Below are 26,285 nucleotides of genomic sequence, written 5' to 3'. Positions count from 1 at the left end.
ATTACCAGCATCAACAACCTATTGAAAGTCTTTCCACGGCATCTCAATTGGAGTTAAGGCCAGACTTTGACTAAGCCACTCCAGAACTTTCATTGATTATAACTTTTAACTTTTAGCGGAGCTGCAGCCTGTTGGATCTTTGTTTTTCTATAAATATGAGTTTCTGCTACAATGTGATTTAAATCATTTAACTAAAGCAGAAAAAATCTAAAATTATTTTAATTTCTTAAGGGGAAAATATTTTTCTAACCCAGACTGCTCTCTAACCTTTGACCTTTGAGTCTGAGACATTAAAAAGATCTTAGATGTTTTAAATCTTCTATGTTTCATTTATTTCTGTCTTATTTATTTTGTTTTCACAAATGTTGGTGTAATTGTGGATCAACTGTTTTCCTTTCAAGCGAATAAATAAACTTTTTGTTTTTGATGCTGTTTTGAACATTAACATGAAAAACATGGAATATTTTACAGAATCCAGAATAAAATAAATAAAATAACAAATAAATAAACGACCCAAAGAAACAATATTTGTCTTGAAAAGGGAGAAAATGTTTGATTTAAGTGGTCAAAGGTCAGAGGTTACATAAAATTAGATGAATACCTCAGATCAAAGGTGTTCAAAGTATGGTGCAGGGGCCATTTGTGGTCCGCGGAGTGACTGTATACGGTCCACTGACCACAGAGCAAAACTACAACTTTTAGATCAAAATCAACTTAGAAAATGTTATATGCAACAAAAAGTTATACTTCCAGTTAGTTACAGTTTTTTAATTACAAATTAACAGAAATGTTTCATAGTTAAAGTCAAACTGAAACCCAGAGAAAATCAGACTCACGGCTCTGACAGGAAGCTCCGGCGCAGCGTCTCTGTTTGGATGTCAGAGTCTCTGCTGCGCTTTGTTCCAATCAGGAAACGCACCAATCAGAGCGGCCGGATGGACAGAGCAGCAGGAGAGGCAGCGTCTGCAAGGTGTGTGTGGAGACGACGTCACCACACACACACACCTTTTGTTTCTCTGACAGCGAGGATGGAGGAGTGCAAAGCTAACAATAAAAGCAGCTAACACCTGCTGAAATCACACACACACCTTTCTGGTGGCGGATAAACACACGCACACACACACACACACACACACACACACACACACACACACACACACACACACACACACACACACACACACACTCGTCTTGATGATCAGTGAAGGAGGAAAGTTTACAGATAATCCTGATCATCTGTTTTTTCTAATTATAATTTCATGCTAATGCTAACGCTAGCAGATTTTGCCTCCAATCCTGGATGAACTTTAAATGACCTCAAGTCTTCCCAGGTTGATCAATAGTTGCTTTGCAAAGATTGTTGCTGACGTCACTTTGCCGTGACGTTTCGCTAACTCAGATTAGCAAAACGCTAAAACAGTTTGATAGAAGCGTCTATGCTGATGATACTCAGTTAATTATGTTGGATGAGCACCACCTAGCGACGACCTTCCCTCATAACCCTGCAGAGGCAGCAAGAGTTTTCCTGTGACTGTTAGCATAGCTAGCTATGCTAGCAAAGTGGTTTAGCAAACCAAGATGCTTCTCTGGAAACAGTTTGTGGAAAAAAGCAGCAAAATACCAAAATAAAACCTTTAAAAACCTTCAGAGAGATTTTTATTTTGGTGGATTCCTGTGTGAACGGCTTGCGACCCTGAAGCGATCCGCATGCGCAGGATGAAAATGTAACCGTCACACAGCAGCAGAACGTTTGTGGAAGCAATGATGGATCAATAACAAAATGTTTGATCAACAGGTTTTATGACACTTTATGCTGCAGAGCATCAAACAGCAAAACATCTGTAACTAACATCAACCCACATCAAACAATTCGGCCTACATTATGAATATTCTTTGTTTTCTATCATTTAGAAACAACGAAGAAATAAACCAATATTTCTGTGACAAACAGCAGAAACAGAAGAGAAAAAAACAACAAATGCAGCAAAGAAAAACCATCAGAGCCTAAGAAGAATTGATCAAAGGCAACAACAGATTAGAAAACAGGTTGGTGTCGAACCAGGAAGAAATGAGAACAAAACCCTGCAGCCTGCAGCAGAACCAATAAAATATTAAACAACCCGTTGGGTTGGACCTTAATACTCTTTAAATCACATCAGTGCATAATCTGATGTGATTATGCACTGATCACATCAGATTATGCACTGATCACATCAGATTATGCACTGATCACATCAGATTATATGATCAATGATTATCTACCTAATCACTCAGGTGATTAGGTAGATAATTACCTCTAGAGTAAATATCTAAAAAGATTCTGTAGAAACTGTCGGAGCCGATACAAACAGACCGGTTCAAAGGTTAGCGTGGTTAGCGTGGTTAGCGCGCCGCTGCAGCGCAGCAATCAGACGAAATGCAGCACAAACCTGCGACCAGCCGACATTTCTCTGTTCCCCATCAGATCCCAGCAGGACGCGGATCAGAACGTCGTTTCACCAACTGCCACGCCTTCCACAGTGACCAGGTGTGCTGCTGCACCTGTCCTACTGTGTGTGTGTGTGTGTGTGTGTGTCTGTGTGTGTGTGTGTATGTGTGTGGGGTCTAAAGTCTAAAGTCCTGCATGTCATCCAGTCAGTAGCAGCAGCAGCAGCGCTCCATGTCACGCCCCAAACCCAAATACACACCAGGCTGAGCGAATGCCAAAGCCTCAACACTGACAGATACATTTGGCCTATTCAAAGTATGTTTGTTGCATTTTTAGAAGGAAATGATTCTTAGATAATGAGATTTCAGTCTGCTCTGGTCAAAGTGAGGCGTTTTAGGGTCAATATCACTTTAAATCCAGAGAACCTGCTGCTGACTCACCTCGAAATCAAAATCACAACTTTGAAAAGCAGAAGTGGGGCCTCCTGCTCAGAATGCACCACATGGTTTCTGGATTGTGAGTCAACAAGGCCGGTTGCAATAAATTAATTAATCTCATTATAAGCTAAAACGAGCTCAATAATTTTCAGATTTATTGTTTTTCCTCCAAAAACTGGAGATAAAAGTTTCAGTTTGGTGTTTCGGTCTCAACTAAACGTTTGTTCAGTCAAACTTCATGAATAATTTATTTTTGTTTCACTAGCTTTTTTTATTTATCTTGGATTTTCAAATATCTCCCGATGTTAAATGTTCATGACAATTATTGATATCTGATTATGTTCTTGCATTGAATTACTTGAAAACGATATTAAAAACCAATAATATCATTTATCACAATAAATTCTTTGTGTAAATCATTTCTACTGTGACATTTGTCTCCTGACTCCTGCTGTTTGATTAAAACTCACTAATTATTGGTTAATAAATGTGTTGTTGGATTTATAAACTCAGTTTAAATCATAAACTCAAAGTGTTTGTTGCTAAACCAGAAGAGTTTCATTAACTTTCTGTTTCATCAAATGTTTTCACCTGCTTGAAATGTGACGGAAAAACTCAGACTGGAGCTGAGCTTCTGTGAAATCTGTAGTTTTTATCTTTACGTTTTATAAAAATACTGAAATAAATTCCTATAATGACATAACTTCATTAATAACTGGTAACAGAACCTTATCGTGATCAATGAGGACATCCTCCATTTTGATTGATGAAAAGTCCTGTTTGTTTGTTTAAAGGTTTGCTGGATGTTTTCTAATATTATCCAGCCTGACCTCTGACCTCTTCCTGACCTTCTGGATTCACATCCAGGAGATAAAATTATTCCATAAACTTTCTGAGGGGAAATTCCCACAGATCCGGTTAAATCCCATTAATCATTAATGCTGCATTTTGGGAACAAACAGTCAGATTCATAAGAATCGGCTTCATTTTGACCTAATTATGACGTTAGAAGTAAATAAATAAAAACCTGCGGACGGTGAGCGTCAGCGTCTTGAACGATCCTTTGATCAGAGCGATGGCTTCCTGTCTGTAGCCGCTCAGCTCCACATCGTTGATGATGATGATCTCATCCCCGACCAGCAGAGGGCGCTCCATGCTGTCCGCCTTACCGCCTTCTTCCACCTGAAAGAAGAAACAAAGCTTCACCAAAATAAAATATCATCTATTGTCCCACAGAGGAGACAATTTGCTGCAACAGCAGAAAACTGACGATATTGGTAGACATATAAAAATAGCGGACCGGATTAAAGCGGACCAGAGTCGGGTTAAAGCGGACCAGAGTCGGATTAAAGCGGACCGGAGTCCGTTTAAGGTGGACCGGAGTCGGGTTAAGGCAGACCGGAGTCGGGTTAAAGTGGACCGGAGTTGGGTTATAGCGGACCGGAGTCGGGTTAAAGCGGACCGGAGTCGGGTTAAAGCGGACCGGAGTCAGATTAAAGCGGACCGGAGTCCGTTTAAGGTGGACCGGAGTCGGGTTAAGGCAGACCGGAGTCGGGTTAAAGTGGACCGGAGTTGGGTTATAGCGGACCGGAGTCGGGTTAAAGCGGACCGGAGTCGAGTTAAAGCGGACCGGAGTCGGGTTATAGCGGACCGGAGTCGGGTTATAGCGGACGGAGTCGGGTTATAGCGGACCGGAGTCGGGTTATAGCGGACCGGAGTCGGGTTAAAGCGGACCGGAGTCGGGTTAAAGCGGACCGGAGTCGGGTTATAGCGGACCGGAGTCGGGTTATAGCGGACCGGAGTCGGGTTATAGCGGACCGGAGTCGGGTTATAGTGGACTGGAGTCGGGTTATAGCGGACCGGAGTCAGGTTATAGCGGACTGAACTCTTTTCTTGCTGCTCCTCGGTTCTTTTTCTACGTCTCAGTTAGTTTTAGAATCTGTTGTTGCTTCATAGCGGCTCCATAAAAGCCCGGTTCTCCTTCCAGGATCTTTGGATCGTTCAGAGTTTTGGCAGCAACTCGTTGTCTTAATGTTCCTGTTTTATGCAGAAACCCAAACTCAGACTCTCTGAGGACTGTCCATCCTGCAGCTGCAGACGGACTGACAGGTATCAATAAGCCCCGCACCGCTGCTGCAGCACCGCCAAGCGTGGGCGGGTTCTGGGTGTGTCGCAGCCCAAAACCCATCAGAACCACAGCCGACACTGAGGTTTTTATCTCAGTATCGGTTTAATGGTGTTTAATGGTGACAGATATAAAAATGCAAGGAGCCCAGAAAGGAAGGAAAATGGACAGAAACCAGTCCTGAGTTCTGCAGAGCTGTTAGGAGATAAATAAACCCAAATAAGGACGGCAGAAACACCGAGAGACTGGGTGTGTGTGTGTGTGTGTGTGTGTGTGTGTGTGTGTGTGTGTGTGTGTGTGTGTGTGTGTGTGTGTATCACTCGCTACTCCAGCTGACATTCATTACCCAGCAGATGGAGAAATCCAAGCAGAGCTGCTCAGGCTGTTAAAGCAGCACTGAGACAAAAATCAACAAAACACTAAAAACCTCCAATAATCAATAAAAACCAGCAGAGAAACTGATCCTGGATCAATTTCACACTGAGTGATTAGACAAAAAATTATCTAAATAAATCAACATTCAGTCAGGATGGATGGAGGAAATTTAAATATCACATTTAAAAAGGAAAAAGTCATAAAAAAAATCCAATAAAATAGTATTAAATGTCCAAACATATTTGTTGTTTTTTAAATAAATAATAAGATAAATCCGTAAAATTTACGAAAAACATCAAATATAAAAAATTTGAAACATGTAAAAATATAAAAAGTGACTGTAAAAGAGCAAAAGCTATAAAAACATTTACTGAAATATAAAATAAAATAAAAATCATGAAAGAAATAAACCTGTAAATAAATAATATGATTATCATTACACGTGTGAAGAATCAGAGCGATCCGGTTCAGAACCGAACCGATCCGGTTCAGAACTGATCTGGTTCGGAACGGATCCGGTTCAGAACCGATCCGATCCCGTTTGGAACAAATCCGGTTCGGAACCGGTGGACATGCCGCCGTTGCTGCGTTCAAATGCATCAGGAAAACGGATTGTCAGATTCCTGTCCCACTTTCCCCGTTAGCAGCTGCTGATTTGCATTTTAATAAAACGAGGTCAGAAGCGACTGATGAGCTTCGTTAACGGTTAGATTTTAAACTATAACTTAATTCTTTTAAACAAACAGGGAAAAAAATGGGAAACAGATTTAAGGCTCCATTTTAAGGCTCAACCAATCAGACGCTGGAAACGTTGTGGAAAATATATCCAGAGTCAAAAACAAAGACTTTCTCCAAACTCTTCAATGGCTTTTAATTCACACATCTCTTAAGGCTGTGAGAGGTTTCTTCTATCACACTTTTTTCTTCCACTAAACTTTCCATTACTGTGCTTAGTTAGATACAATCTTTATCATTTACTTATCCTGTTTGTAGCCAGAAAATGACAAACTGTCAAGTTAACATCTTCCTGTTTGTTTAAGTCACAAACTGGCAATAACACAGAAGTTTTGCATTATAAATCTTGGCTAGCTTAGCTTAGCCAAACATACATGAACTGATAAAATGGAACAAAATGTATAAGCCTAAAATGATGATTGGATCTGGTTGCTTGTTAATTATACCGTCCTTATAATTATGACATACTATGACATAAACTAAATAAGCTAAATTTAGGTCAGCTAGGCTAATCGTAAGCTACACAAAGCTAAGCTAATATAAACTTAAAGTGATCCAACTAAAAGCTAAACTAAATCATGCTAAGCTAAGACGAAGTAGGTCAACTTATGCAGTTTTGATTGTTCACTTTCTTCAGTCCATGTTTTTCCTTCCACTAAACCTTTCACTATTATAACTGGGTACAGTAGTGTTTAGCATTTGCTTTCCTTCCTTATGGAGCGAGCACATGACCAGCCAGTCAGCAGTCTTCCTAATGACTGGGTAAGGTATTAGCTGGGTTAGCTTAGCCATGAAGTGACAAACAACTTATTAAAAAGACAGAAAAGAGAAAGATGTTTAGTCATGTAAATGATGGATTTATGGAACCTGGTCTACATCTTTGTATTATAGATGGATATTTGTGTATTTGTAAATACATCTGTTTTTGTTACTTTCATGTTTATATTTCTAGTTTAGCTTGTTTAGTGTTTTTCTGATTATTTTATCGTATTTACATTGGACTGAATTAACTTGGTAAATTCGATGCCCCCTGCTGGCCCTGTTAGGAACATCTCGGGTCGCTTATGAGTCGAGCCGGCTGATGGGAAAGTTTTTCATTTGTTGGGTTTTAGGAGTAAAACGAGTCTGAACTCTGGTTTTCCTGACCTTGGAGATGATGAGCGGCTGTCCGTGCTCCAGGCCGCCCTGCACGGTGAAGCCCCACGGCGCTCCTCCCTGCAGCCGGGCCTCCACCAGCACCCATCCGCCTCCCTCTCCTCCGCCCGCCGGCTGCAGCCCCGCCCGGCCGCGGCGCTCCATGCCCGGCCCGGGGCCCGGCGCTCAGCCCGGCGGCGCTGCTGGAGCCCGGGATGAGCTTCTCCACTCCGGGTCGCTCACAGGTGCATCGCCGCTCATTTATAAGTCCCGGTTTGCGGGGAAAACAAGGCGGCAGGAGGTTTGCGCCTTTCCTGCAAAGTGCATTCCTGTAGCGCAGAGAGCGGCTGATCCAGTCCAGGGAGAAAGCCGCCCGGATTCAACCTGGAAAGATTCCCGAGAGTTTATGGAGAATCAAAGTGAGACTCGGATCTGCTGGAAATGAATCCAAAGCGTCTCTCTCCCTCTCTCTCTCTCTCTCTCTCTCTCTCTCTCTCCTCTCTCTCTCTCTCTCTCTCTCTCTCTCTGTCTCTCTCTCTATCAGTTTAGCATCACAATAGGATTTACTGCGACTCACCGAGCAAAGAGAAAAGACACAGAAAGAGGAGGAGTAAAGTGGAGAGAGGGAGAGAAAAAAAAAGGCCAAACAAGGTCTAGAAAAAAAAGTGAAGAAAACTGGAACAAAAATGCAGATAAGCTGAGAATAAAAGGAGGATGTTGTTTGTTTGCGTTCACACTGGAACCAGATTACTGTTAAAAACCAGATTAAACTTCCTTCATGATTAATTTTCCACTAAAATCAGATGATTAGAAACATCAAGAGGATCTAATGTAGGAGGATCTTCTGCTTTAAGCTAAGCCCCGCCCACCATTTAAATGGGTTTTAATTTTTAAAAACAAGTTTCTCCTCAGAGGCTATGGAGCTAAATTAGGGTCAGAAAGTTTGTTTAAAATAATCTAACTGGAAAAGTAGTTTGAAACTGAAAAATAAAGTTTGTGACCTGATAAAAAAGAGTTAGCTGGGGAAGCTAACTGCTGGTTAGCTCTTCAGCTGCTTCCCAGTTTGTTTCACTACTTAAAACTCACCCTAAACTACGAGTAAACAAGAAAACACAGAGAAGCGATGAGAGCTGGAGGCCTTCTCTCCAGCTCTCATGTTAGCCTGAACTTGTGAACTTTGTTACTGACAGCCATCTTGGCAGGCAGTTGCTATGGCAACAATAAACAAGCCACAGGTTTAGAACCAGCTCTCCCTTTGTTCCTGTATAACTACTGAACAATAACCGAAGAGATGTAGCGTCTACCATGAATGTAGATTTGCAAAAACTATAAATTACCTAGTGAAATACTGCTACTTCCGGTGCCTACCGGAAGTGAGAACAGGATCGTTTCCATAGTAACCCTCCAGTAATGTGGTGGATGAACAATCAGTACATTATAACTTTCACTTGGTCACAAATTTGAGAATCATCACCATATTAAGAAAATATCCAATATTTATTTCAAACTAGCTTAGCTAATGTAGCGGTTAGCTAAGACAGACATGTAGCCTATGTGTTTGTTACTACATGTTAGCCTGCCCGTTACCAGAAACCTTGTGAATTAACCAGAACCTTTTCCCAACTCAGACAACACTTTGACATCCAGAAGCTAAAAGATGGCGCCCGGGATGCTGAGACCAGCTAAGCTAACCCTGAGAGGCTGAGCTAAAATAGCCTGATGTTCATAAACCAAATGGATCCAGAAGACGGACAGCGTCTCTTAGGCAACAGCAGCTGATTAAAGGAAGCGAAAAGTCAGTAAAGTTCCGCTGGTGAAACCCGTGAAGCAGGTCGGCGGCTCCGGAAAGTTCACATTCTTCAGATAGTTTCAAACTGCAGAGAAATAAACCGGCAGAGGAGGCGGGTTTATCCCACACTGCCACCTGGCGGACAGATAATAAAACAGCAGGCTCAAAATGACATTTATGAATGATGGATTTCTGCAGATTCATGATTCATTCCTGTTTATTTTTTAACCTCCGAACTTTAATAATAAACTCAGAATATTAACGATGAGAAAGGATAAAAATAAAAGCACAAAAAATTTAATATAACAGCAAAACTAAAATATTTATTGATACATTTAAAGGCACTGGGTATCAACTAAACACTGACACAGAATTAGTTAGTATTACAGTGCTAATAACAACAGAAAGTCTTTAAATACAGCATTAAATATTGTTAAATATGAAAATGAATGATGGCCACAATAAGAAATAATGAAATAAATTATGAGAAGACAAATAATGACTTTATCCACATTTTTTCTTGCAATTTTCTGACTGTTACAATTTTATTACCATTGTTACCTTTAAAAAAATGCTTAAGACCTTTTTTTCGTATTATTTTGACTTTATATTTTTTCATTGTCACATTATTTCAACTTTATTCTTAAAATTGTAGAACTTTTTTGCAATTTTATGACTTTATTGTTGAATTATCTGGACTAGTTTTATGATTATTTTCATGTTATTTAGATTTTATTCTCATAACTTGATGACTATTTTTTTATCTTTTTGACTTTATTGTTATTATTTTGATATAATTCTCTATGTTTTATTTTCATATTGTCTCAGTGGGCTCAGTACTTTGCTGTAAACTCTACGGTATTTTTTGCAGTGTTTTTCATCCGTCCTCCTCCAGGCTGTGGATCGTCTGGATGATCTTCTTCTTCTTCTTCACTTTGTGCGGCGGCGCCTCGTTCAGACATTCCTCCACGTACTTCAGGAAGCCGGCGTGCGGCGCCTCGCCACGCCGCCCGCTCCTCGCCGGCGCCGCCGGCCGACCCGCCGACCGACCCGCTCGCTTCCTGCTGCTGGTGGAAGACGAGGAGGAGGAGGAAGAGCAGGAGAGCCAGGAGTCCGGGGGGGTCGGTGACGGCGGGACGGACGGGTTCTGGGCAAAGGCATCATTGGCGTCGGCGTCGCAGAGGAACAGCAGGTCCAGGTAGTGCCTCCACTTGGGCAGGTAGAAATCCTCGGAGCCGCAGGTTCTGTTGGCGCTCACCGCCTTGTGCTCCCGCTGGAAGATGGTCCGCAGGTTCCTGAACTTCGTCTTGATGTCTTCCACTGGAACAGGGAGGAGAGCAGAAGCTGGTGGGTTCTGGTTCCGGTTCCAGTTCTGTTCCGGGCCGGCCCAGTTACCTGTGAACGGGACGGGCTCTCCGGCGGACAGCAGGCCGCTCAGCGTCTCCAGCAGGCTCTGGCGCAGCAGCCGGTTCCGGAAGCTGTCGACCCGGTGGTTCCACAGGCAGCTGTGCTCTGAAACACAGGGGCAAGCTGAAAAGTGCGGCATGTTCATCTGTGTTCACCTGCTGCCGGGTCAGTACTCTGTAGAACTACGGCTGGACATCGTTTCAATGAATATCAGCAGGAGAAACTGGACTAAAGCCACTTGTTGTTTTTACAGTGTCTGGACTCACCGGCGTAAAACGAGATGAGCTGCTGAACTTTGGCTTCGCTCCAGAGGCAGCGCGACTCGCCGCTCGCCCGGTCGTCAGCCGGAACCAGAACCCAAGCGGGCTTCCTGTCCGGCGGCGATCCGGACGCCGCTCTGGGATCCTTTAGCTCGGTCTGGTCTGGAGCTGCGGGGAACACCTGGAAGGCGGAGCAGGTGACGGCGTTGCTCTCGTCTTGATGCTGCAGGCGTCGAAGGAGGAGGCGGAGCAGGAAGTCCGGCTTCCTTCTTGTGGGGCGTCAGGAAAATCGTCTTCCTCAAACGACTCGCAGAGGAAGAGCATCTGGTGGAAATGTTTCCACTTGGACACGTAGGGTTGGTCCGAGGTTCTGCTCGCCTGGACCGCCTTGAACTCCCGGTTAAAAACCGTCCGAAGGTTCTTGAACTTGGATTTTATGTCTTCCACTGCAAAAAATGACAGACTTTTATGTTAAGAAGCCAAAAAAGGAAGTTTGTGATCTTGACTGCAGATTTAAGGCTCTATAGATTCATAATAATGTTTTATGTTTTTAGTACTTCGGCTACGTTTTCATTTCCCAAACAGCTGCAAGATAAAAACTGGAGCTGGATGCATCTTTGACATGATCTGAAAAAATCTTTAAAAAACTTTATGTTCAGTTTAAAACAGTCTCTTTGTTTAGTAGTTTCCTTTATGCTAACAGTGTCTAAGCTTACAACACTGTAGCTTAACGAAACCTATTTTAGTTTAGCTTAATAAAAACATAGCATATAAAACCTAAATATAATTAATTATTAGCCTTCATTAACCTATTTAGCTTAGCTTCACCTAGCTAACAACACCTTAGGGTAGCTTTTTATCAGTTAATCTTAGCTTATTTAATCCAATGTTAGCATAATGAACCTTAGCTTAGTTTGACTTATCTAGCCCCCTCTCACTTCCTTGTTTAGCTTAGCTTAAACTACCAGGGATTTAATTTTGCACATTATAGTTCAGTTTAATTTCCCTTAAATTTAGCTTAATTTTACCTACCTGGTTTAACCTCAGTTTAACTAACTTTACATTAGTCATCCTTAAAATTAGCCTTAATTTAATTAGCATTGTTGAATTTTGCCTCCATTGTTTAACCTTAGCTTAGCCATTTAAATGTAAGTTAAATTTCGCCTGCTCAACTTTCCATTAGCTTAGCTAACCTTACCTTAGTCTGACTCAAGTCTTGCTCAGTTTAGCATAAGAAATCTTAGCTTAACTTAACTAAATTGAATCTTAGATTAGATCTTCACCAGCCTATCATAAGTTTAGCTTAGTTTTTTAATATGCTGTAAATTATAAAGGTTTGAAACGGAGATAAAAAAGCGTCCAAAGTCCAGAGTAAAATTCTTCATTTTAGACTTTTTAAAACCTGTAAAGGTCCTTTAGCTTGTGATGAATTTGTGCAGAACAGAGAGGAGGATCAGGAGTTTGAGACAATTTTACCAGAAAACAGAACCAGCTGGTCCGAGAGCTGGATCCTGAGGGACTCCATGAGTTTCTTTCTGAGTTGCCGGTTGTTGTAATTCTCTGATTTCCTGTTCCACAGACAGCCGTGCTCTGCACACATCAATGCAGGAACAAACGCCTGTCAGGAGCAAACCGACGCCTCATCTCTCCTGAAGCCGCCGTTTTATTTATTCACCTGTGTAGAACGCGATGAGCTCCCGCTCCTTCTCCTCCGTCCAGGAGCTCCTCCAGCGGCGCCGCCTGAGGAAGAGGAGTGGGAAGGAAGAGACGCCGAGACCAGGAGAGGAGGGAGGGAGCCAGTTCTCCTCTGTGGGCGGGGAGGGCGGCGTCTCGGCGGCGCCCTCCTCTGGCTCGCAGCAGCCCTGCAGGAAGCTCAGCTGCTGGTAATGCTTCCACTGCGGCACCAAGCCGCCCAGAACCACCAGCTTGGACTGGCACTGGAACGTCGTACGCAGGTTCTTAAATTTGTTCTTGATGTCTTCCACTGGAAGATGAACAACACAGAGGAGATGGGAAGGAACCAGAATGCTGAGGGCAAAGGTCATATGTTTCCAGAAATGTTAATTTAGGGACAGTTTAGAAATAAAAATAAAAACAGGATGGATGGAAGGACGGACGGACGGATGGATGTCCTACAATCATCATTCTGGCTGACTATTATTTTGAAATCCAAGCAGTGGACCTTCCTGTTGGTTTCAGATCTAGCAGTCCGGCACATCTTGTCATATTTAAAAGCTTTGGTCAAACATTGAAACGCTGCGGTGGTTCTGGTCAGAGCTGTCCGCGGTGCAGCGTTAGCCACATCGGTACCTGTGAACGGAACGGGAGGCGGCTGGGAGGAGAGCAGGATCCGGAGGCGCTCCAGGGTTTTCCATCGCAGATCCCGGTTCTTGTAGTTCTCCGACTTGTAGTTCCACAAACAGCTGTTCTCTGGAGAACAAGAAGACATTTAGCTACAGTCAAAGCAATTAGCTTCATCATGTTTGGCTTCTTTCACACACACATACATCTGTGTTTGGGGGAAACAACTTATTTTATAGACAATGATGTTAAACAGTTTTAATGTGGATGAAACATAATATGCATTAGATTTTTCACATTTCCAGCTTTGTGTGGACTAGGCCTTAACAATAATTTAATACATTCATTTTAATCAAAAACAATTTGAAAGATGTTCAGAAACTCATCAAACTGGAATAAACTCCTGATTTTATGGAAGATAACATTAATAATTATATTCATAAGATCTTTTCCTGCTAATTCCTGAGGAAATTTGTTTCTTTTGTCCCTGTAGAAGTTAATTCTCACAGTAATATAATGTTTGTAAAAATCACTGCATTAATCAAAGATGCTAAAGTGTCCATTCATTTAAACAGGAGAATTTTAAATGAATAAAGTTCATTTTAAATATTGCAATCTTCTGGAAAACAAATACAAAAAAAAAAAATAATCTGGAAAATAAATGAGTTTTTAAAAGGTGCAGAATCGCTAATGATGCTTTAAAAGACATTAATTGATCCTAGAGAGAATTATTGCTGATACGTTTCCAATCTGTGTAAAATAAATAAATATCAACCAGGCTTTTCTATTTGACAGTTAGAGAATATTTCAGCAATAAACACCATCAGTGATCATTTTAATCATTGCATAATCTTCCGGTGATGAACGCCTTTGATAATTAATCTGGTTTACAATCTTTGCAATAATCCAAATGAAAATCAGGAGCAGTTTGGATCAATGACCAGAACCCTTCGTCCCGTTGCTCGTTGCTTCGACTCGTTGCTTCAGTGGAGCAACGGTTGCCTTCCCCTCCTCCCCCACTCCAACGTCCCAAAGCTGTTGCTTGTTTCAGCGACACGGTGCCGAGCCGAGCGAACCGGAGCCGAGTCCGTATGGCGAGGAGAACCGGACCGAACATGTCGGACTTACGGGAGAAAAACGCAATGAGCGTCCTCTCTTTCTCCTCCGTCCAGCTCCTCTCCTGAGTGGCTGCCATGTTTGTTGTTGCCCGTCAGGCCGAGAGGCCACGTGACCTCAAAGCCGAAGCGCTGATTGGCCGAGTTGTTGGCGTTCCTGAATTACGCCGGGTTTCCCGCTAGAGGCCGCTGGTGTTCATGTTTGAGAGTGAAATGATGGCGATGAATGGATGAATGACAAACGTGAATGCATTAATAGAATTAGAAAATGAATGGATTGGAAGAAAAACAGATGGGAATAAATGATGGTTGGTGGAATTAAGGTTCAAATCAATATTTAAATGGATGGAAGAAAAAATTGATGAACAAAGAGAAAAAACTGGATGGTTTTAAAGTGATGTATTAATAGAACGGTGAACAAATGGACAAAGCAAGACGGCAGTGATTGGGAAAAGATGGATGGATGAACCAATGATCGGATGGATGTGCAAACATCAAACCAGTTTATCTTGTTTGTATCTCCAGTAGTACCAAATATTTATCCATACTTACCAAAATCTGGAATTAAAAGCAACACTGATCATATTTCCAGTGAACAGAAATGAGACATGAAGCAGATGTGAAACATGTTTGTACCGTTTTAATATCAATACAGCTCCAGACGAGACGACATCCCAGTTCAGCTCACATCAACAGACATCCAGTCAACTCATGTACAGTTTTTACAGAACGGCCCGGTTTCACAGCGGATCGCACCGGGCCGCGGCTGGGATCAGTATTTACAGGAGCGCTGAGGAGAGGCGGGAACATTTCCAAAGGAAAACTGTTTCACCAAATCGTCTGATTAGCAAAAGAGCTAAAAAAATAAACGTGTTTAAGTGGTTTCAATCCAGCTCTGCTGAATTCCAGTTTAAAAACCAACCAGCCCTGGTGCTGGTCTGAGTGTTAGCATACTGAGGTCGCTTCTGATTGGATACAAAAACGTCACGGAAACATTTAGCTGCCCATCCGAGGCCGGACTCACCCACAAAGCAGAGAACACAGAGATGTTTCCGAAACGATCCGGGAGAAAAACGGATCCCGCCTTCCCAGGTTTGTAAGAACACTTCAGTTCTGTTCTGGTTCCTCCCGTCTGAAAAGGCTTCTGCGGTTCTGACTGGATTTGGGAATCAAAAAGCCAGAAGAAGCATTCCAAGAGCAGAAGCAGCTAGCCTTTGATTTACAGGACACATATCATCAGTCAGGCTAGAAAACTTTAAAAAGAATGATATAATCAGCGCCAGGGATCATTTTCCATCTCATAATCTGGACAGGAAGTTCAGATGCTAACCGCAGCTGTTTGTGAGCATAAAGTTGACCAACTAAGAAAGTTTTGGATTTTTGTTGCGACTGTCAAAATGAAGGAGCAGAAACTACATTAACCTTATCACTATTTCAGTTTCTGTTTTAATTACCGTATTTTCTGGACTACAAGTCACAGTTTCCATAGTTTGTCTCGTTCTGTGACTTGCAGTAATTATGTAACATATAGAAAAATGTATTCACGCAATTTTAACTGCATTCTTAATTAATGGAAACACAGCAACTGCAAAATTGCATTCTTTTATGTTAGCAGAATATCAACATTGTAATGGACATGCAGCCATTTACCACTGTGGGCGGTTTTTAAATTTTTTGCATGTGGTGCTGGTTTACAAAGTCTCCTCAATGCAGAAGAAAATTCCCTAAATGTTCAGTTTATAATCTCAGACTATAATTTCTATAATTTCAGGTGGATGTTGATGCCAAGTTCTGAGTTGAATGCCAGCTCTCTTTGGCAACATTTTCTATTTCAGATGTAGAAAATTACTGCGAGTATCATGAACGAAATACCGGAAAAAAAAACACATAAAAAAAGGAAGATATGATGATATGTGTCCTCTAAACTCGACCAGAGACGGAAAACTAGCCGACCCCACGTCACACTTACAGTATTTACAAACCAGAGTTTCATTCAAAAGTGCATTTACATTTAAAGTCATGACATAGCTAACTGTACAGTGTGGCAGTTAAATACTGTTAAAACTGCTTCAAATCTTCTCTAAAGCTCTTGGAATCTCTGTCGGATGCTTCAAGTATAAAGTTTGTTTTCAGGAGTTTCACTGCTGCCAGGGAAAAAGCCTCGAGTGAAACTGAGTTGTTTTGGAGCGAATTAAACCGACCCTGAGGCGTGGGAGCCGGGCGGAGGAGGGTTTTTCTCTGCCAGCAGCCAGCAGCACTGAGAGAAACAGAAAAACTGGAGGTAGAGGGACACACAGGGAAAAATAAAACCCAAAATGTTTGTTTTACTCGAAATGTAAGGATTCATTCCTGTTTCCTTCTAATTATTGTCAGTAGTTTGCTTTGGTTTAATCTCAGAGTGAGATTAAAAATGGTTCATTCTCTTGTTTTAGCTGGTTTTAATACAATCTCCACCCACAGAAACACTGATTTAAAAACAAACGTATAAATAAACCTGGATGTTTTAAAGTTTACTTCTGAATTAAAACACGTCCAAAATGACCTAAAGAGTAAAAAAAAAAGCCTCAAAGATGAAGTGAAATCCTCCATTAAAACATTAAGGATCTGCCTCCTCCCACCCGTCTGATTTATTCCCCTTCTTCCCTGCAGACCCACGCTTGCGTCCGATTGGCTCATTAAAGATGGATCCTGATTGGTCAGGACGGCGCGCCTCTGAAGCTAAAAGTTCATCCCGCCGATCGGCAAAGAGGCAAAAACTTCCGACGAGAAAAGTACACTGAGTCTGGCCGCGTTGCTAACGGAAACACAGTAAAACACAGCGGGGAGGCTCCGCCCACAACGGCAGAGGCTCCGCCCCCATGTCTCCTCAGACGATGCTGTCGTTCAGCAGCGGCTCAGAGTCCTCGGCGTTGGCGGAGGGCGGGGCCTCTTCATCGCTGCCCGGCAGCGGCGTGTTGATGTGAACGCCGGCCAGTGAGGACAGCGCCTCCTTGCTGTCTGGGAGGGGCTTGTCGCTCAGGGAGAGCTCCGAGGACGAGGTCGAGGAGGACGAGGAGGAGGAAGAGGAGCAGCAGGTTTTCTCGGGGATGAAGAGGGCGACGAGGAAGGCGATGACCACGGTGCAGGCGCCCAGCAGGAAGGGCGGCCCCGGGATGAGCGCTTGCTGCAACACAGGAGAAACGCTGCAGTTCAGCAACCAGGCAGGGGCTCAACCTGAGGAACACGGGCCGTTTCTGGACCCAGGACACGTTTACTGTGGCCCTCAACTCCAGTTCAGAAACATATAAAACGGATTATTAAACTGTTTTTATTTATTTTTGCTGTTTTTAAAAAAATATTATGTTTATCAGATATGACAGAATTCATGCAGCACTGATGAATAAAATCAGGAGGCATTTACATAAATTACAGCAAGTACATGAAAACAGTAAAATAACTTTATTTGTAGTATACATATGAAAATATGAAGTACTCATAGTGAATAGAAGCAAGTTATCCAAATCAGCTTTATCTAATTTATTAAACTTGGCTAAACATAGAAAGTGTTTTCAGAGAAACTATTTCTTATAACTGAGAATAAATTTATAACAAATGTGCAAAATGCTCTTTAGTTTTGATTTCTTGGCCCACGAGTCAAAACGTTTGGACACCCAAACTCTGACATTTCACTAGAATCTCTTTCTGTTCATGAACTGGAGAATAAAACTGATGATTTCAGTTATTTTGATGTTTTATTGTCCAGTTCTGCTGTATTTATAAAACATTCAGAACCGAGCAGCAGAATGGAAACCAGCTGCTGTCACTCCAGAATCGCCTTCTGTTTTAGTTTTCCCTCTAGTCCTGATGAGGCCCGTTAGTGTGGTTCTGAATGGTTCTGTACCTCTGTGGGTCCGTGCAGCGGCAGCGGGTCGATGCTGTACTCCTCCTGGATCGGGTCCAGAGTGTTCAGCTCCACGTTGAACAGGAAGAAGATGAAGCCGTAGAGGGCGGGGCCCAGGCCGTTACAGAGGCCCCGGATCCCCGTGATCATACCCTGGACGACTCCTGCAGGCAGACAGACAGTCAGAGCGGGTTCTGGTTCTGGTTCCGGTCAGGCGGGCCACCGTTTGGACTCACCTTGTTTGTCCGGGTCAGCCGACTGCGACACCAGAGCAGAAACAGCAGGGAAGGTGATGGAGGACATGGCTGCCACGGCTCCCGCCGCCCACATCATCCTGTCACACACACAGCAGTCAGAGGAACAGCGCCCTCCACTGGCAGTCAGAGGAACAGCGCCCCTCCACTGGCAGACAGAGGAACAGCGCCCACTGGCAGACAGAGGAACAGCGCCCTCCACTGGCAGACAGAGGAACAGCGCCCCCCGCTGACAGACAGAGGAACTGCGCCCTCCAGTGGCAGACAGAAGAGGAACAGCGCCCTCCACTGGCAGACAGAGGAACAGCGCCCTCCACTGGCAGACAGAGGAACAGCGCCCCCCGCTGACAGACAGAGGAACTGCGCCCTCCAGTGGCAGACAGAAGAGGAACAGCGCCCTCCACTGGCAGACAGAGGAACAGCGCCCTCCACTGGCAGACAGAGGAACAGCGCCCTCCACTGGCAGACAGAGGAGCAACAGTGTCCCCCACTGGCTCTGTCTGGTTCTGGTTGCTGAACTCAGTGGCCGGTCTTACCATGGTTCTGACCGAAGCCGTACCAGGCCAGCTGTAGGATCTGGAAGCCCAGGCCCAGCAGAACCGTGTTCTTGTTGCCCAGGTATCTCATCAGCAGCGTGAGGAAGAGCGTCTAAGGAGAGACACAGAGTGGTTCTGATTCTGGTTCTGGTTTAAGGACCTGCAGCGTGTGGGACTGGGTCGGTACCTGAGCCACGATGGACAGAATGCCGACGACCCCGATGAAAACAGCGATGGTGGTGGAGGAGAAGTTGATGACCTGGAAGGAAACGTTCAGCTCAACATCAACATTTATTTTAGTTGAATATTCAAATATTTCCAAACTTTCTGGGACACAACTAGACAGGAAGGTTTTTATCGGGTTGCACCAATAAACTAGCAGATCAGATTGATACATGAGGGACCGATCAGATTCTCTGATCTGATCTTCCTCTGGTTCTGATATCAAACTTTGTTCTGATGAAATGTTCCTTTACCATCCTGCTAAATCTGAGGAATCAGTTCAGAAACGATTCCTCCTCTCACATTTCCTCCCAGTCTTTAGTAATTTCATGCCAACATTTCAGCAGTCGGCCATGTTGGGCCATGTTGGTGGACAGGAAGCTGGAGGTCTCACCTGTCTCAGGTAGAGGAAGAAGCTGGAGTACTGTCCGGCCTCCGGCAGGTAAGACAGGAAGACGGTGATGCAGATCAGCAGGACGGTGGAGTCCTGACCCACCTTCCTCAGAGACTGGACCAGAGACAGACAGAGGGACAGTTTGTCACATGGCCTCTTTAACCGCTACCAGGTTACACTTCCTGGTTACTGACAGCGAACGGGTCGGCCTGCTCCCAGGAGAACGGCGTGCCCCACGTGTTGAGCCTCATCTTGTCCGGCAGCGACTCGGGGACGGCCAGCAGGATGAAGCAGATGTCGGCCAGAGAGATGAGCGTGGCGAGCAGAACCACCAGGTTGTCTCCGTACCAGGCCGACAGGTAGGCGCCAATGGCCGGGCTGGTCACCAGGCTGGCTGCGAACGTGGCCGACACCTGGACAGGAAACGCAGCAGGACGTTACAGGATGTCAATCACTCAGAGTTCGGACCGGGCCGACACGATGGGCGGCTCTTACCAGGCCGTAGGCGGTACTCCTCTCCCTCTCATCCGTCACGTCAGCAACATAGGCGAAGATGACGGAGAAGGTGACGGAGAACGCTCCAGACATGGAGATCATGGCGAAGTACCACCTGGACACACAGCGGGTCAGAAAGCAGCGTCAGCAGGACGGTCAGAGTCAGCGAGACGCTTATGACTCATGAGCTGGTGAAACAGTCTGAACATTTTAATGAAGGCTTCTGATTTAAAAATGACTCTACTGTTACAAATAAACACGTTTTCTTCATAAAAACCTGGTGAATTTTAATTATAAATACTTTACCAATGTAACCAGAATCTCTGGGAGAAGCCTGTAAGTTCACCACAGGTAACCGCAAAAATTTTGCACACTTAAGTAACTTGTGAAAATGTTTCCTGAAAGTCGTTTGAAGGTTTTGGAAACTTTAAGTTCAGGGAAACCAGCCAGTAAATCCAGCAAAGCTTCTGGAAACGTAACCAGTGAGAGACGTGAAGGATCTAAAAATAACCTGAGAAACAGTCTGGACGCATCGTCTGGCAGAAACTTCATCCGCTCTGATGAAACGATCAGAACTGGAGCCGGGCCAACGCTCGGTTCTTATAAAGAATGTTTCACAGAACAGCCGAAGCTTCTGTTCCAACTATAAACTCTGAACATAAACACAGCGACCTGACGGCGTAGTTTACTACAACGTGGCTAATTTGAGCTGAAGGAGCCACCTAGTCAAAGTTTCACTTTTCCATCCAACCAGTGGGATGAAGCTCCTACCAGGGGCTGAGCCTCATCAGAGGGATGGGAGCGCAGGTGAAGAAGACGGTGATGAGGAGGAAGGATCTTCGTCCCCAGACGTCTGACAGCGCTCCGATCAGCGGGGCGGACATGAAGGACAGCAGTCCCTGCAGACAGGAAGCAGCGTCGTTAGAGGAACAGTCCTGACTGACCGCTGCAGCTGCAGCTGCAGCAGTACCAGCTGCAGCAACAGCAACAGCAGCAGCAGCACAAACTGCTTACCAGGTTGTTTTACTCTAGTTTATAGACTCAACATCTTTGGACACTTGAGATAAAACTAAACTAACTAACCAGTAAATTTTCTGGAAAACATTTTATTTAAAGGACTTTGCATAAGACTGACATAACACTGTTATAAACATGACACCTGCACTGAAAGATTCATTAATATTTAATTAAAAGTGTCAACTTGTCATTAGACTATTTGAGTCTCTTCTCAGCAGGAAATATCATCTTGTTTTAAATAAATAACTCCTCCATAAAAAGTTCCAGTGACAGATTATTTTACTTAGAACAAGACATTTTCCCATGTTACCAGAGAAACGATCTGCTGATGGATTTAGAACTTTATCATCAATATTAATAAATTATGAAGTGAAAACAAGCTCATAAGTGTTACTACCCAACATGATAAACTTGGACTAGGACCAAACAGAGACGTAGTTTCCTGCTCACCTTCACTCCCTGGATCAGGCCGTTCATCAGGAACGTGTGCTGAGGGAACGTTTCATGCAGAACCTACAAACACACATCCTGTTACAGAAACACATTTTATCTTTGTGAAACAAGCAGCCTGTTGTTTCTGCTTACGGTGAGCATCGGCGTGGTGAGTAAACCCCAGGCGAAGAACTCCAGGAAGATCACCACCACAGCGTGGTAGACGCTGGGCCGGCCGATGCCCTGCTGCGGCTGCAACACAGAAACAACACAACTCAGCACGCCTCACGTCTGCCTGCTGCAGTTCATCCCAACTTCCTGCTTCCAGAGAACCAATCAGCTCTCAGTACATCCACCAACCAGGAAGAACTTTGGTTTAGTTTTCATTTAATAAAGTCTACTCTTCAATCTGAACCAGGCGGGCTCTTCAGACTGAACTGATCTGCATTAATGTGTAATAACTGCAGAGTTTCCGTCGTTTCTCCACCTACCTGGCAGCCATGTTAACATGAATAATGTGAGGCTGGGCGCCTGAGGCCACCATTAAACCAACAAAAGCCCCAGATAAAGGTGAGAACCGGACCAGAACCGAGTCTTCCCTCCCTGTGAACAAATAGAGACGTTATGATCCGTCCTCAAGCACCAGCAGAACCTGGAGGTCCAGTTTCAGCTTCATATCGGGTTTAACATTCCAGAAAACGAAGGTCCATTCTGCTGACGCAGACAGAGACGAACAGAAACTCTGATTTATTCATCTTTTATTGTCACTGACAACCGGACCGAACTGATGGTTCTCAGCTGGACCTGCAGAACCGGAACCAGAACTGGATCCATGTTTAGCTGGGATGTCCGACTCGCTAACAGTTCACTTAGCTAATGTGATTCTGTTCGCTGTTTCCGTCCTGCAGGTTCTGGACTCTGAGTTACCATGGGAACAGTGAGCAGCTTTCATTTGATTGGTCCAACAAGAAAATTAATTTTACAGGTGAATCTCAAGCCAGAATATTTAAAGTTAATTTCCCATAAACATTATTTTTAAAACAGAATCTGTCCTGCCTTCACAATGATCCCAAACATTTACGAGGAAATGGAAGTACAGATGGAAAGTTTAGTGGAAGAAAAAACATACAGGAGAACCAGGGCTTGAGAGAAAAGTTTGCATTTCACCTGGAACGAGTCCAGAACCCAGAACCGTTCTGACCCAAACAGAACCCATCTAAGGAGTTTCACCAGGAGTTTCACCAGATAATCCAGCAGGAAATGAAAATAATCCAGCAGGATTATCTTCCAATTCATCCTCAGTTTCTTAAAGTTCAACTCAGACTGGAAACAGAAACTGATACAGAAGCTGATTCACTAAGGAAACATGAAGAACCCAGACAATAAACTGTTGCTAGGCAGATTAGTGGGAAGCATTCAGAGGTCCAGTCCTGGTCCAGAGTTTATCTGTAACCATCCTGAGCTCAGCTTCCTCTAACTCTATGAGGAATGTAGAGAAACTGAGGGTAGAAGAACATCAGACCCGGACAGAACCACAGAACCAGCATCAGTAACAGGCCTGATGCTCCAAGAGTCAAACTGATGAAAACTTTTCTTTATAACTTCACCAATTTATGCACTAAAACTAACATTCATGCTACTAAACCAGCTAGCATTAGCAACCGGCAGCTGGAGCTTCACTGAGTTTCCTGTCTGATAAACTTCTTACATTTCTACCTGAGCGTTAAATACATATTTCACATTTCTGGTCAAATATCTGAGAGTAGAAGCAGCCATGTTGACCTTTCATCAGAACAAGCTGACCTTGTTTTACTGTTTTCCCAGAATCCTCAGCTGGTGTGAAGCGTTTCACACATTTTGGTTTAATCTGCCGTTTCTCCAAATCTTTACGCTCTGGTCAAAATTCATGACACAAGAGGTTTATGTTTATTAAATTGCAGATTATAACAATATTTTAAAAGCTACTGAAGCAAAAAGTCATGAATGAAATGATATGTTTAGAGCTGGACAAAAACTGTTATCACGATAAACGATAATATTGTTGTTTTGAGACCATTTTCCACTAATACTGGAAAATTATATGATATTATAAAATTATGTTATAATATTCTTGGATTATGGCATAATAATACCAAAATATATTAGCAAAGATCAATAAACTTTAAATACTAATCAACATTTATTCATTATTGCTTTATTTTGTCCTTAAAGAAAAATGGGGGAAATTCTGCTTCATTCATGTTTAATATAAAAAAAATCTTATTACATACCTTCATGAGCAAATCTGATGTTTATTAATAATCTTTTACTTTAATTGGGGAAAATATGAATTCATGAATCATATTAACATTTCAGATCAACAGAAAATTTTCAGAAAGGGCAAAAAATATTACATGTTTTATAATTTTTTTAGCAATTTGTGTAATTTTATGTAATACGAAAACACATAGACAATTTTCATAATATATAAAAATTGTCTATATATTATAGACAATTTTTATATATTATAACTACATCAATATTATTTATTGATATATATATATATATATATATATATATATATATATATATATATATATATAGATAGATAGATAGATAGATATAGATATATATATGTTCTTTTTTACAAATAAACAAATGAAGTGTTTCATTGCAGCTGAATCTCTACCAGATTTGAACATCTGTAAACATCTACATCATTATGTAGCTTCTTAGTTTTTATTTAGAAAAGGTTTTTATTGATGTAGACAATTTTTGATAGTTTTTATGCTTCTCAATTATTGACTTCTTTGTGAAAAATCTCAAATAAACCAAAGTATAAAGTGGTAAAATGTGTGTAAATACTCTGGAGGTGCTGGATGTTTGAGTCCTTTCTGGTGAAACATGAAGATATTTTATTTCTGTGACGTTCAGGGGAAAACATGAAGTGACATCGAGTCTTTTAAATCTATTTTTTCAGACATTTTCTGTGTGAGCTGCGGTGATGCGTCTGTTCTGGTGTTAAAATGGACGCTGGCGGAGCTGCGGAGCGCCGGATGCGCAGCAGCGGCTCCTCCAGCCCGCCCGCCCCGGGGAGGATCGTCCCTGCGCGGCCTGACGCGGCCTGATGCGGCGCTGCGCGGCGAGGCGCGGAGCGGAGCGGCGCTGCCGGACAGGGGATGTTATGTAACACCATAATGGACCCATCCCGACCGCATCAGCACCGCCGCTATAAGCCCAACCTGCGTGTGTGTGTGTGTGTGTCTCCATTACTGCCTCCCTCCCACCGTCACTTTCCTCCCAGAACAGAACCGAACAGAACAGAACACGGCCATTTTGGACCAGACCGTCCAGAACCAGAACGACCTTATTTAATCTATTTAATTTATTCACAATTTCAGCCTCAATAACTAGAAATTAAAACCTGTTTCACATAATTCATAATAACTCAGATAAACTGTGATTTTCCTCTATGAATCAATAAAATGGCGTCGAATAAATCACATTTCTAACGGTTAACTCTGATTTTTCATTTCAAGCGTCAACGTCCGTTAATTCCATGTTACGTCATAAACGTGACAGTTTATTTAATTATATCCGCGGGCAGAAACAACGGTTCAGCTGAGGTCCACGTCAACAGAACCAGAACCTCGATAAAAACAACATAAACGTCTCGGTCCGGGTCTGTCTCGGTCCGGGTAAACATGGCGGCTCGGACACTCACCACCGCTCCGTCCTTCATGATGATCTTCTTGACCAGCACCACCCGGCCGGGCGCCGCCGGAGCCTCGGCCGCCATGTCCTCACACCTGCTGCGGGTCATGAAGCATCCTTGCCGCGTGGATATCCGCGGTTCTCCGGGTGCTTCCAGGATTCCTTCGTGTTTTAGCCCCCAGGAGGCCGAACCGAGCAAATTACGAGACAAACCCCCGCAGACTCTGGAAGATGTGTTGTTGTTTCTCCTTTCCTCTAGAAGACGTCCAGCTCAGTCAGTCAGTCCGCAGTACTGGTGATGCGCACAATTACTGACGCTGTCAAGTTCCGCCCAACCATGGCAATACTTCCGGTCACTCTAAAAATAAGAGCCTGGGATTTATCATATGAATTAAAATTTCTTTTAAGTTAGTAAAGTTATTAAAGTTCCTTAAGTTACTAAGAAATGTTATTCAAATTCAAAAATGGTTCATTTATCCCAAAAGGAATTAAATATTAATTAAATTTCTTTAAAGAGTTATTGTAGATGTCAACGGCTGTTGGCCCAATAGATCTCCTGTAGCAGTTTGTATTGCGGCGAATTTGAAGAAGCCTCTGACTGAAGCCGCACTGTTTTTCTAAGACAGTCTTATGAAAATGATGTAAGTAACAATGGACAGAATTCTGAAATTAAAGTCAGAATGTTGAACAGAATACAAACATTTTTAGAATTAATGTCACAATGTTGAGAGTAAAGTGATTTTTGTTTTTTAATAATGCAAAAAAGTTGAGTAAAACAAATAATTAAGAATGTTTTCCTTCATAATTTATATACTTAATGAAAATGTTTGACAGACATATTAACTTATGTCTGTCAAACATTTATGGAACACTATTCAATAGTAAATTATTGAGAAGTTTACATAACCACATTGAAGCATTTCCCAATTGTATACAAAATTTAAACACTAAAAATTTGTCCTACGAAGTTATGAATTTTAAAAATTTGCAATTTATAACATCTTTTTCACCAGTGGATGGATGAATTTTTTTTCCATAATATCCACATCTTTGTCTATGTTCTAATTGATTTTTTCATACTTATCCAAACTTGGAGCTACAATTTATTATTTTTCACATTTCCCACATTTTGTTGGAAGTCCAGTTGACGCTCGTCTAGGTCTTTTATTTTGAAATTCTATGGTTTTTCTTTCCTGCTCGTCTGCTCATTTTGACACTCCGGTTCGGTTCGGATCTGTTTTTCTGTTTTGTTGTTG

General features: G+C 42.8%; 2 pseudogenes; both read right to left on the bottom strand.

Annotated features, from left to right (window-relative positions):
• The window catches only part of LOC129352048 (protein Shroom3-like), a 36,265-nt pseudogene extending 28,591 nt beyond the window's left edge, over positions 1–7,674 (bottom strand).
• An 8,111-nt stretch (positions 7,675–15,785) lies between these two features.
• LOC129351983 (hippocampus abundant transcript 1 protein-like) lies at positions 15,786–25,350 on the bottom strand (annotated as a pseudogene).
• Between the last annotated feature and the right edge of the window lie 935 nt (positions 25,351–26,285).

The sequence above is a fragment of the Poeciliopsis prolifica genome, unplaced genomic scaffold (assembly GCF_027474105.1).
Source record: "Poeciliopsis prolifica strain line A6 unplaced genomic scaffold, Auburn_PproV2 SCAFFOLD071, whole genome shotgun sequence".
NCBI classification, from domain to species: Eukaryota; Metazoa; Chordata; class Actinopteri; order Cyprinodontiformes; family Poeciliidae; genus Poeciliopsis; species Poeciliopsis prolifica.
The sequence above is the reverse complement of the archived record's forward strand: the minus strand, read 5'-3'. Positions and strand labels throughout refer to the sequence as shown.